This window comes from Salvelinus sp. IW2-2015, unplaced genomic scaffold (genome assembly GCF_002910315.2).
Source record: "Salvelinus sp. IW2-2015 unplaced genomic scaffold, ASM291031v2 Un_scaffold6448, whole genome shotgun sequence".
Taxonomy (NCBI): Eukaryota; Metazoa; Chordata; class Actinopteri; order Salmoniformes; family Salmonidae; genus Salvelinus; species Salvelinus sp. IW2-2015.
The window spans coordinates 7,445-18,587 of NW_019947710.1; the positions used below are offsets into that span (position 1 = coordinate 7,445).

The 11,143-nt window shown below is 43.0% G+C and overlaps 1 long non-coding RNA gene across 1 annotated transcript; it reads left to right on the forward strand.

Moving 5' to 3' along the window:
- The first annotated feature begins 9,998 nt into the window (after nt 1-9,998).
- On the forward strand, nt 9,999-10,771 carry LOC139026946 (uncharacterized). Its single transcript, XR_011478953.1, has 3 exons — nt 9,999-10,054; nt 10,436-10,453; nt 10,730-10,771. It is a non-coding gene; the product is annotated as an uncharacterized lncRNA (long non-coding RNA).
- The last annotated feature ends 372 nt before the right edge of the window (nt 10,772-11,143 follow it).

The window sequence follows — 11,143 nt, forward strand, 5'->3', positions numbered from 1 at the left end:
TACAGGAGACAGATGTCCCACTCTGTAGTCTAGTTGGACTGACAGGAGACAGATGTCCCACTCTGTAGTCTAGTTGGACTGACAGGAGACAGATGTCCCACTCTGTAGTCTAGTTGGACTGACAGAGGACAGATGTCCCACTCTGTAGTCTAGTTGGACTGACAGGAGACAGATGTCCCACTCTGTAGTCTAGTTGGACTGACAGGAGACAGATGTCCCACTCTGTAGCTGTTGACGTGACAGGAGACAGATGTCCCACTCTGTAGTCTAGTTTGGACTGACAGGAGACAGATGTCCCACTCTGTAGTCTAGTTGGACTGACAGGAGACAGATGTCCCACTCTGTAGTCTAGTTGGACTGACAGGAGACAGATGTCCCACTCTGTAGTCTAGGGACTGACAGGAGACAGATGTCCCACTCTGTAGTCTAGTTGGACTGACAGGAGACAGATGTCCCACTCTGTAGTCTATTTGGACTGACAGGAGACAGATGTCCCACTCTGTAGTCTAGTTGGACTGACAGGAGACAGATGTCCCACTCTTGAGTCTAGTTGGACTGACAGGAGACAGATGTCCCACTCTGTAGTCTAGTTGGACTGACAGGAGACAGATGTCCCACTCTGTAGTCTAGTTGGACTGACAGGGACAGATGTCCCACTCTGTAGTCTAGTTGGACTGACAGGAGACAGATGTCCCACTCTGTAGTCTAGTTGGACTGACAGGAGACAGATGTCCCACTCTGTAGTCTAGTTGGACTGACAGGGACAGATGTCCCACTCTGTAGTCTAGTTGGACTGACAGGAGACAGATGTCCCACTCTGTAGTCTAGTTGGACTGACAGGAGACAGATGTCCCACTCTTGTAGTCTAGTTGGACTGACAGGAGACAGATGTCCCACTCTGTAGTCTAGTTGGACTGACAGGAGACAGATGTCCCACTCTGTAGTCTAGTTGGACTGACAGGAGACAGATGTCCCACTCTGTAGTCTAGTTGGACTGACAGGAGACAGATGTCCCACTCTGTAGTCTAGTTGGACTGACAGGAGACAGATGTCCACTCTGTAGTCTAGTTGGACTGACAGGAGACAGATGTCCCACTCTGTAGTCTAGTTGGACTGACAGGAGACAGATGTCCCACTCTGTAGTCTAGTTGGACTGACAGGAGACAGATGTCCCACTCTGTAGTCTAGTTGGACTGACAGGAGACAGATGTCCCACTCTGTAGTCTATTGGACTGACAGGGGACAGATGTCCCACTCTGTAGTCTAGTTGGACTGACAGGAGACAGATGCCCACTCTGTAGTCTAGTTGGACTGAGACTGACAGGAGACAGATGTCCCACTCTGTAGTCTAATTGGACTGACAGGAGACAGATGTCCCACTCTGTAGTCTAGTTGGACTGACAGGAGACATATGTCCCACTCTGTAGTCTAGTTGGACTGAAACGAGACACATACCCCACTCTAGTTCATGTCGGGCTCCTTGACGATCCACAGTAGAGAGCCTGGAGGTTCTTAGGTTGTTGTGAACCTCCTCAAAAAAAAAACTGTTTCTGTCCGTATGTCTGTCTGAACATCGATCTGATTCAGTTATTAGCTTGAAGGCAAGAGGCTCCTCTTGAAGAGCCCAGACAAACATGTGGAAGATAGAGGCAGCAGAGAACATATCAAAGGAAAGAAAAGCCTGTTACTGCTACAGAGTAGAACACATCTCCTAAAGACATGACCAGCAAATAAATTAGTAACACTACGTCCAATGGCAACCTAGTCCCTTTATAGTGCACTACTTTTAACCACGAACCCATTGGGTTCTGGTCAAAAGTAGTGTACTATGTAGGGATGCACCCTTAAACCCTTAAACTTTTCCACATTTTATGTATGATTCATTCTGCAGGCGTAGACTAGAATTCCATATATGCCTCCCATTTTGTTTTCTCTGATGTGGAGTATCTTCTGAAAAACAGGAGGTGATTTTGACAAGTGTTCACTCATCTTGTTTACTTTAGGGTTGCATCCCAAAATAGTGCACTACTTTTGATGGAATTTGGTCAAAAATAGTGCACTTTGTAGGGAATAGGGGGCCATTTGGGACTGATAATCCCAGTCTGTAATCCAATTATTTTTCAAGCTGACCACCTTTCCCTGTTCCCCAAGGTAACCTGCCACAATGACTATCACCCTGTAGCACTCACATCTGAAATGATGAAGTGCTTTGAAAAGGCTGGTTATGATACATCAACACCTTAGATCCACTCAATTGCCCCCCAAATAGATCCACAGACGATGCATTTTCAGTTGCACTTCAAAACTGCCCTCTCCCACCTCGACCTCGAACACCATAGTCCAATTTCAAACTCGTCACCAAACAACTGACTCCTGGACTTTCTGGTGCGACGGCCACGCTGACCCTCAACACAGGGGGGCCCCCTCGGGTGTGTGCTTTAGTCCCCTCCTGTGTACTCCCTGTTCAGCCACGACTGCATCGTCACGCACAACACCGTCGCCGTCATTACGTTTGCTGACGACACAACGGTGGTAGGACTGATCACCGGCGGCGATGAGTCAATTTACAGGGATTAGGTCAGAGATTTAGCGCAGTGTGGTACCCTGCTTTACGGTGGGAACTACACATTGCGGAGATCATCCGTTCACCTACAATACCCTGCGTCTCACAAAACACAGTGGTTGGAACCAAAAATCTAAAAATTTGACTCATCAGACCAAAGGACAGATTTCCACTGGTCTAATGTCTATCGCTCATGTTTCTTGGCCAAAGCAAGTCTTCTTCTTATTGGTGTCCTTTAGTAGTGGTTTCTTTGTAGCAATTCGACCATGAAGGCCTGATTCACGCAGTCTCCTCTGAACAGTTGATGTTGAGAATGTGTCTGTTACTTGAACTCTGTGAAGCATTTATTTGGGCTGCAATTTCTGAGGCTGGTAACTCAAATGAACTTATCCTCTGCAGCAAGAGGAACTCTGGGTCTTCCTTTCCTGTGGCGGTCTTCATGAGAGCAAGTTTCCTCAGCGCTTGATGGTTTTTGCGACTGCACTTGAAGGAACTTTCAAGGTTCTTGACATTTTCCGATTGACTGACCTTCATGTCTTACACTAATGATGGACTGTAATTCTTTTGCTTATTGAGCTGTTCTTGCCATAATATGGACTCTTTAACCAAATAGGGCTGTCTTCTGTATACACCCCTACCTTGTCACAACACAACTGATTGGCTCAAATGCATTGAGAAGGAAAGAAATTCCACAAATTAACTTTTAACAACGCACACCTGTTAATTGAAATGCATTCCAGGTGACTACCTCATGAAGCTGGTTGAGAGAATGCCAAGAGTGTGCAAAGCTATCATCAAGCAAAGGGTGACTACTTTGAAGGTCTCAAATATAAAATAATGTTGATTTGTGAAACACTTTTTGGTTATTACATAATTCCATGTGTTATTTCATAGTGTTGATGTCTTCACTATTATTCTACAATGTAGAAAATAGTGAAATTAAGAAAAACCTTGGAATGAGTAGATGTGAATAGATGTGCCCAAACTTTTGACTGGTGCTGTACCTCATACACCTCATCCACATTGATCTGGATCTCTCTACTCCCTGTATAAGCGCTCCACATTGATCTGGTACTGGTACTTCCTGTATATAGCTCCACATTGATCTGGTACTCCCTGTATATAGCCCACATTGATCTGGTACTCCCTGTATATAGATCCACATTGATCTGGTACTGGTACTCCCTGTATATAGCTCCACATTGATCTGGTACTGTACTTCCTGTATAATAGCTCCACATTGATCTAGTACTAGTACTTCCTGTATATAGCTCCACATTGATCTGGTACTGGTAGTCCCTGTATATAGCTCCACATTGATCTGGTACTGGTACTTCCTGTATATAGCTCCACATTGATCTGGTACTGGTACTTCCTGTATAGAGCTCCACATTGATCTGGTACTTCCTGTATAGAGCTCCACATTGATTTGGTACTTCCTGTATAGAGCTCCACATTGATCTGGTACTTCCTGTATAGAGCTCCACATTGATCTGGTACTTCCTGTATATAGCTCCACATTGATCTGGTACTTCCTGTATATAGCTCCACATTGATCTGTACTCCCTGATATTGCTCCACATTGATCTGGTACTTCCTGTATATACTCCACATTGATCTGGTACTGGTACTCCCTGTATATTGCTCCACATTGATCTGGTACTGGTACTTCCTGTAAATAGCTCCACATTAATCTGGTACTCCCTGTATATAGCTCCACATTGATCTGGTACTTCCTGTATATATAGCTCACACATTGACGGCTGAGAACTGGTACTGTCAGCATTCGGATATTAGCTGATGTTGAAGGCTATATAAATAAACTTGATTTGATTTGGTACTCTCTTATTCCTCTTGTGTAACTATTATAAACTCTGCGTCGTTGGGAAGGGCTCGTAAGCAAGCATTCACTGTAAGGTCACACCCGTTGTACTAGGCGCATGTGACAAATACCATTTGATTTGATCAGACTATATCTGCACCTCGCCTGTGTCTGGATGTTGTTTCTGTATTAAATATATCATCTCCACTTGTGTTGCTGTGACTGCTCATCAGCGAGCAGCCGGGGCATACAACACTATAGAACACAGATGAGGTAAAGAGGTCAATGGAACTCGACCAAAACAATGGAAAAGACAATGGAAACGCATGGGGGCGGGAAAGATGCCATGGAAACGCATGGGGGGAAAGATGCCATGGAAACGCATGGGGGGGAAATGATGCCATGGAAACGCATGGGGGGAAAGATGCCATGGAAAGCATGGGGGGGAAGATGCCATGGAAACGCATGAGGGGGGAAGATGCCAAATGGAAACGCATGGGGGGGAAAGATGCCATGGAGTAAACATCCAGAATCTCCTCATGTCCCCTAGCAAATTAGCCTYGATTTAGGCTATTGTGTAAATGTGTATTTCACACTATTTTGAGGTAAAAKATMTGAGTATGTTTGTATGGATGTCAACCTCAATACTTCATGTCATCATCACCAATCAACTGCATTAGTTTATGCTAGCTATGCTACCAGTTTATACGAACAGGAGTTAGCATTTAGCAGTCACTTCTTCTAAACTTGAAAAGGGACAACTTGTAAATGTTATGCAGCGAAAACAGCTAAATATATCCAAATCGGGCTTCAGTAACCACATTGTGGGTCTGTTCAGTGGTGTAGTGAGGGGAAAAAATTGTTTAAATGAGTCGTAATTTCCTCAAAGTTTGTGCCGACAGACGTAGCATATTAAATAGCCTATCGTTATAGAATATCCATAAAATCCATCCTCCAATTGCAACGTCTGCCTATATGCCCACACATCTTGTCTCAAGATTTTTTTTTATTTTTTAATACCCTCAATCAACAAGTTAGGCCGATACCTACTTTTAAAATAGGCCATCATCACTGTCAATCGTGAGTTATAATTATTCCCATTTTACTGCTGACATCAATCATCTGATTGATCTCGATCAGTTTCATGGGAATATGCATTTAGATCTTATTGAGTGACTGTTTTGAGAACAGATGGCGTTAACTAACTATTACCCTTTTTTGTGTATTTTAAGCATATATCCTGCCTAGTGCCTCTGTTGAGTTTAAACTCATGATCATTTTTTGATGGGACTTATTTAGCTTCAGCTAACCATCCTAAAATCTCATTAGAAATGAGGTGTTTTTGGTGTAACAATGATGTTAAAGCCCCTTCTATGCTATGTTATTCGGTTCTGTTATGTGAAATGCAAATGAATCATTATGCGATCTTGCCAGACATTGATTCTTTGATGTAACTTTACTAAACGAGCCCCAATTGTGAGAAGTGATTATCTTCCATGTATTATAATAATAATAATAATAATATTAAGTGGTGAGTCTGACTGTTATAGGCCTAAATGATTGGAGAGACCCTTTGTGGTGTTGAAAAGGACAGTTCCAGGATCAGGCAGTTAAAGAAGTTGAACCAACTTGTGGTGCTGAAAAGGACAGTTCCAGGATCAGGCAGTGATGTTAATTAAAGAAGTTGAACCAACTTGTGGTGCTGAAAAGGACCAGTTCCAGGATCAGGCAGTTAAAGAAGTTAACCAACTTGTGGTGCTGAAAAGGACAGTTCCAGGATCAGCGGGATGTTAATTAAAGAAGTTGAACCAACTTGTGGTGTTGAAAAGGACAGTTCCAGGATCAGGCAGTTAAAGAAGTTGAACCAACTTGTGGTGCAGAAAAGGACAGTTCCAGGATCAGGCAGTGATGTTAATTAAAGAAGTTGAAACAACTTTGTGGGTTGAAAAGGACAGTTCCAGGATCAGGCATTGATGTTAATTAAAGAAGTTGAACCAACTTGTGGTGCTGAAAAGGACAGTTCCAGGATCAGGCAGTTAAAGAAGTTGAACCAACTTGTGGTGCTGAAGGATAGATAAATGATAGTTCTAAGGATCTGCTTGTACAGCCTAATAAACCTATGACTACTTGGTATACAGTAGCTATTTTTGTAGGCCTATAGCCTAATGTAAATACAATTGACTTAAAACTTAATATCATTGCACTGTTTGTGAGGAGAGCTTTAGTTGTGAGTAGTATTGTGTAACTTACACTACGTTGTGTCATAAATAAACTTAGATTTGATTAGCTTGAACACGTAGTTACAATATACCCTATTACAGAATAACAGTAACAAACAGAGGTGAACTATCCATTTATTTTCATAGATTAAATGATCAAATTTTATTCGTCACATGCGCTGAAGACAACAGGTGTAGACCTTACTGGGAAATGCTTACTTGCAAGCCCTTAATTAACCAACAACGCAGTAGAGTTAAGAAAAMATTTACTAAATATTTACTCAAACTATAAGCTAAATGTATTATTACCTACAACGTGGCCCAATTCACATTTCAAATGTCCCACCTTGACATACGGCACGTAGCCTAGTGGTTAGATCGAATCCCCCGAGGTAAAAATCTGGCGTTCTGCCCCTGAACAAGGCAGTTAACCCACTGTTCCCTAGGTAGACCGTCGTTGGAAATAAGAATTTGTTCTTAACTGACTTGCCTAGTTAAATAAAGGTTAAATTATTTCTTTTTTAAATAAATACCAAGCTAGAACAGAACTCTGTCTCTCAACCAGTAGCCAATGGAGGCTAAGTATCCCAAGCAGGGCTATAGAAACTTCCAGAAGGGAGTCAGACTCCTTGGTCTTTGCGGAGGCCACTCTGGTTTGGGGAGAGCCCTATAGGCAGAGCTGTGTCACCGTAACCAAGGTTCCGTCAATGTAATTCTGACAGGCCTCCTCAGTACACACGTAGCTTAAAGTTCATCATAATTCTCACCACCGCCAGKGAGAAGACAGCGAAGGAATCCACCACCATTTACCACTGGTGTAAAGTARSTAYGTAAAAWTARAAAAMTATAAACGAAGRGAGCTGAAAWAYAAGATCCCAGGAATTTTCCATATGCACAAAAAGCTTATTTCTCTCAAATMTTGTGCACAAATTTGTTTACATCCCTGTTAGTGAACATTTCTTCTTTGCCAAAATAATCCAMCCACCTTACAGGTGTGGCATATCAAGAAGRTGATTAAACAGCATGATCATTACACAGGTGCACCTTGTGCCGGGGACAATAAAAGGTCACTCTAAATGCCACCGATGTCTCAAGTTTTGAGGGATCGTGCAATTGGCATGKTGASTGCAGGAATGTCCACCAGAGCTTTTGCCAGATAATGTAATGTTCATTCTACCATAASCTGCCTCCAACAATGTTTTAGAGAATTTGGTGGTATGTCCAACCGGCCTCACAACCACAGACCACGTGTAATCACACCAGCCCAGGACCACCACATCTGGCTTCTTCACTTGCGGGATTGTCTGAGACTAGCCACCCAGACAGCTGATGAAACTGAGGAGTATTTCTGTCTGTAATAAAGCCCTTTTGTTGGGGAAAAACTAATTCTGATTGGCTGGGCCTAGTTCCCCAGTGAGTCAGGCCCACCCATGGCTGTGCCCCTGCCCAGTCATGTGAAATCCATAGATCAGGGCCTAATTCATTTATTTAAATTGACTAATATACTTATATGAACTGTAACTCAGGACAACTGTTGAAATTGTTGCATGTTGCATTTATATTTTTGTTCAGTATTTTTTGGGGGGTATCTGTACTTTACTTTAATATTTATATTTTTGACAACTTTTACTTTTACTCCACTACATTCCTAAAGAAAATAATGTACTTTTTACTCCATACATTTTCCCTGACACTCAAAAGTACTCGTTACATTTTGAATGATTAGCAGGACAGGAAAATGGTCCAATTCARGCACTTATCAAGAGAACATCCCTTTTACTCAACTATGACAATTTTTACTTTTTCAACCATTGCCATTTACCTCCCTCTAGGCTGCTATATACACACTACATGACCAAAAGTATGTGGACACCTGCTCGGTGAACATCTCATTCCAAAATCATYGGCATTAATATAGAGTTAGTCCTCCCCTTTGATGCTATAACAGCCTCCACACTTCTGAGAAGGCTTTCCACCAGATGTTGGAACATTGCTGCGGGGACTTGCTTCCATTCAGCCACAAGAGTATTAGMGAGGTCGGGCACTGATGTTGGGAAATTAGGTCTGGCTCCCAGTCGGCGTTCCAATTCATCCAAAAGGTGTTTGATGGGGTTGAGGTCAGGGCTTTGTGCAGGCCGGTCAAGTTCTTCCACATTGATCTCGTCAAACCATTTCTGTATGGACCTCGCTTTGTGCACCGGGGCATTGTCATGCTGAAACAGGAAAGGGTCTTCCCCAAATTGTTGCCACAAAGTTGGAAGCACATAATCATCTAGAATGTAATTGTATGCTGTAGCGTTAAGATTCCTCTTCACTGGAACTAAGGGGCCCAAACCATGAAAAACAGACCCAGACCATTATTCCTTCTCCACCAAACTTTACAGTTGGCCTTATGCATTGGGGCTGGTAGTCTTCTCTTGGCATCCGCCAAACCCAGATTAATTCGTCGGACTGCCAGATAGTGAAGCGCGATTCATCACTCCAGAAAACGGATTTCCACTGCTCCAGAGTCCAATGTCGGCGAGCTTTACACCACTCCAGCCGATGCTTGGCATTGCGCATGGTGATCTTAGTCTTGTGTGCAGCTGCTCGGCCATGGAAACCCATTTCGTGAAACTTACGACGAGCAATTATTGTGCTGACGTTGCTTCCAGAGTCAGTTTGGAACTCGCTAGTGAGTGTTGCAACTGAGGACAGATGATTTTTACGCTCTTCAGCACTTGGCGGTCCTGTTCTGTGAGCTTGTGTGTCCTACCACTTTGCGGCTGAGCCGTTGTTGCTCCTAGACGTTTCCACTTCACAGTAACAGCACTTACAGTTGACCGGGGCAGCTCTAGCAGGGCAGACATTTGACCAACTGACTTGTTGGAAAGGTGGCATCCTGTGACGGTGCAACGTTGAAAGTCACTGAGCTCTTCAGTAAGGCCATTCTACTGCCGATGTTTGTCAATGGAGATTACATGGCTATTGTGCTCGATTTTATACACCTGTCAGCAACGGGTGTGTGCTGAAATAGCCAAATCCACTGAAGGAGAAGTTATACTTTTGTGTATATAGAGTGTATTTATTTAGTTTGTCATTCTATCGTTTTTTTATGGAATTTGTTGTAATTAAATATAATTTCTTTAGAATATATTTTCCATAAATAGTTTTACCAGCTCTGTGTATTGTCAAATTGAAAATGGTGAGGAGGGCAGCTCATCTGCACACCAGCAGCACTACTATGCCCCTGGGCCTCTTACACACTACTATGCCCCTGGGCCTCTTACACACTACTATGCCCCTGGGCCTCTTACACACTACTATGCCCCTGGGCCTGGTCTTGTAATCATAGGGTTAATGAAATCCCAACACCGTTAGGGTCAGGTTAGTAATCACCTTAGGTGTTCAGGTTAGATAATCCCACACTCTTAGGTCTGTAATCAAGGGTTAATAATCCCACACCGTTAGGTCTGGTAATCAGGGTTAGTAATTAAACCAACACGTTAGGTTTGTAAATCAGGGTGTTGATAACTCCACACCTGAGGTCGTAATCAGGGTTACATAATCCACACCGTTAGTGCTTGTAATCAGGGTTAGAGTAATATCCACACACCGTTAGGTCTCTGAATCAGGTTATGGTTAATAATCCACACCGTAGGTCTTTTAATAGTTAGACAAAGAGGTCTGTAATCAGTTGTTAGAGCAACCGTTAGCGTTCAGTAGGGTAGATCCCACACCGTTAGGTCTGTAACAGGTAATTAATCCACCACCGTTAATGTCTGTAATCAGGTTAATAATCCCACACCGTTAGGTCTGTAATCAGCGTTAGGTTAGATAATCACACCTTAGGTCTGTAATCAGGTTAGGGTTGTAATCCCACACCCCCCGTTAGGTCTGTAATCAGCGGTTAGAATAATCCCAGCACCTTAGCGGTCTGGATATCAGGGTTAGATAATCCCACGACCGTTACGGTCTGTAATCAGGGTTAGGTAATAATCACACACGTTAGTCTTAATAAGGTTAGTTAATCCATCACCGTTACGTCTGTAATCAGGGTTAATAAGCCCACCCGTTAGGTCTGTAATCAGGTAAGATAATCCAACGCCTCTGTACAGGTTAATAACCCCGTGTAGTCCGGTTCAGGGTTAGATAATCCACCACCGTTAGGTCTGTAATCCGGGTTAGATACATCCCACACCGTAGTTTCCTGTAATCAGGTATATAATCCCACACCGTTAGTTCTGTAATCAGGGTTAGATAATCCCACACCGTAGTCTGTAATCAGGTTAGATAATCCCACGCCGTTAGTCTGTTAAATCAGGTTAGATATCAAGTAGGTTTAATGTTAATCACCAACCGTATCTATCGGTTATATCAACTAGTGTATCGGTTGTATCACTAGTTGTATAGGGATTACAGTAGGTCTGTAATCAGTAGTTATATCCCACACCATTAGGAAAAGGATAAAGGATAATTCCATTCCTGTTGAAACCCATCTGGCAGGTAAGATAATTCAGTTCTCTGTTGAAACCCCATCTGGCAGGTAAAGATAATTCC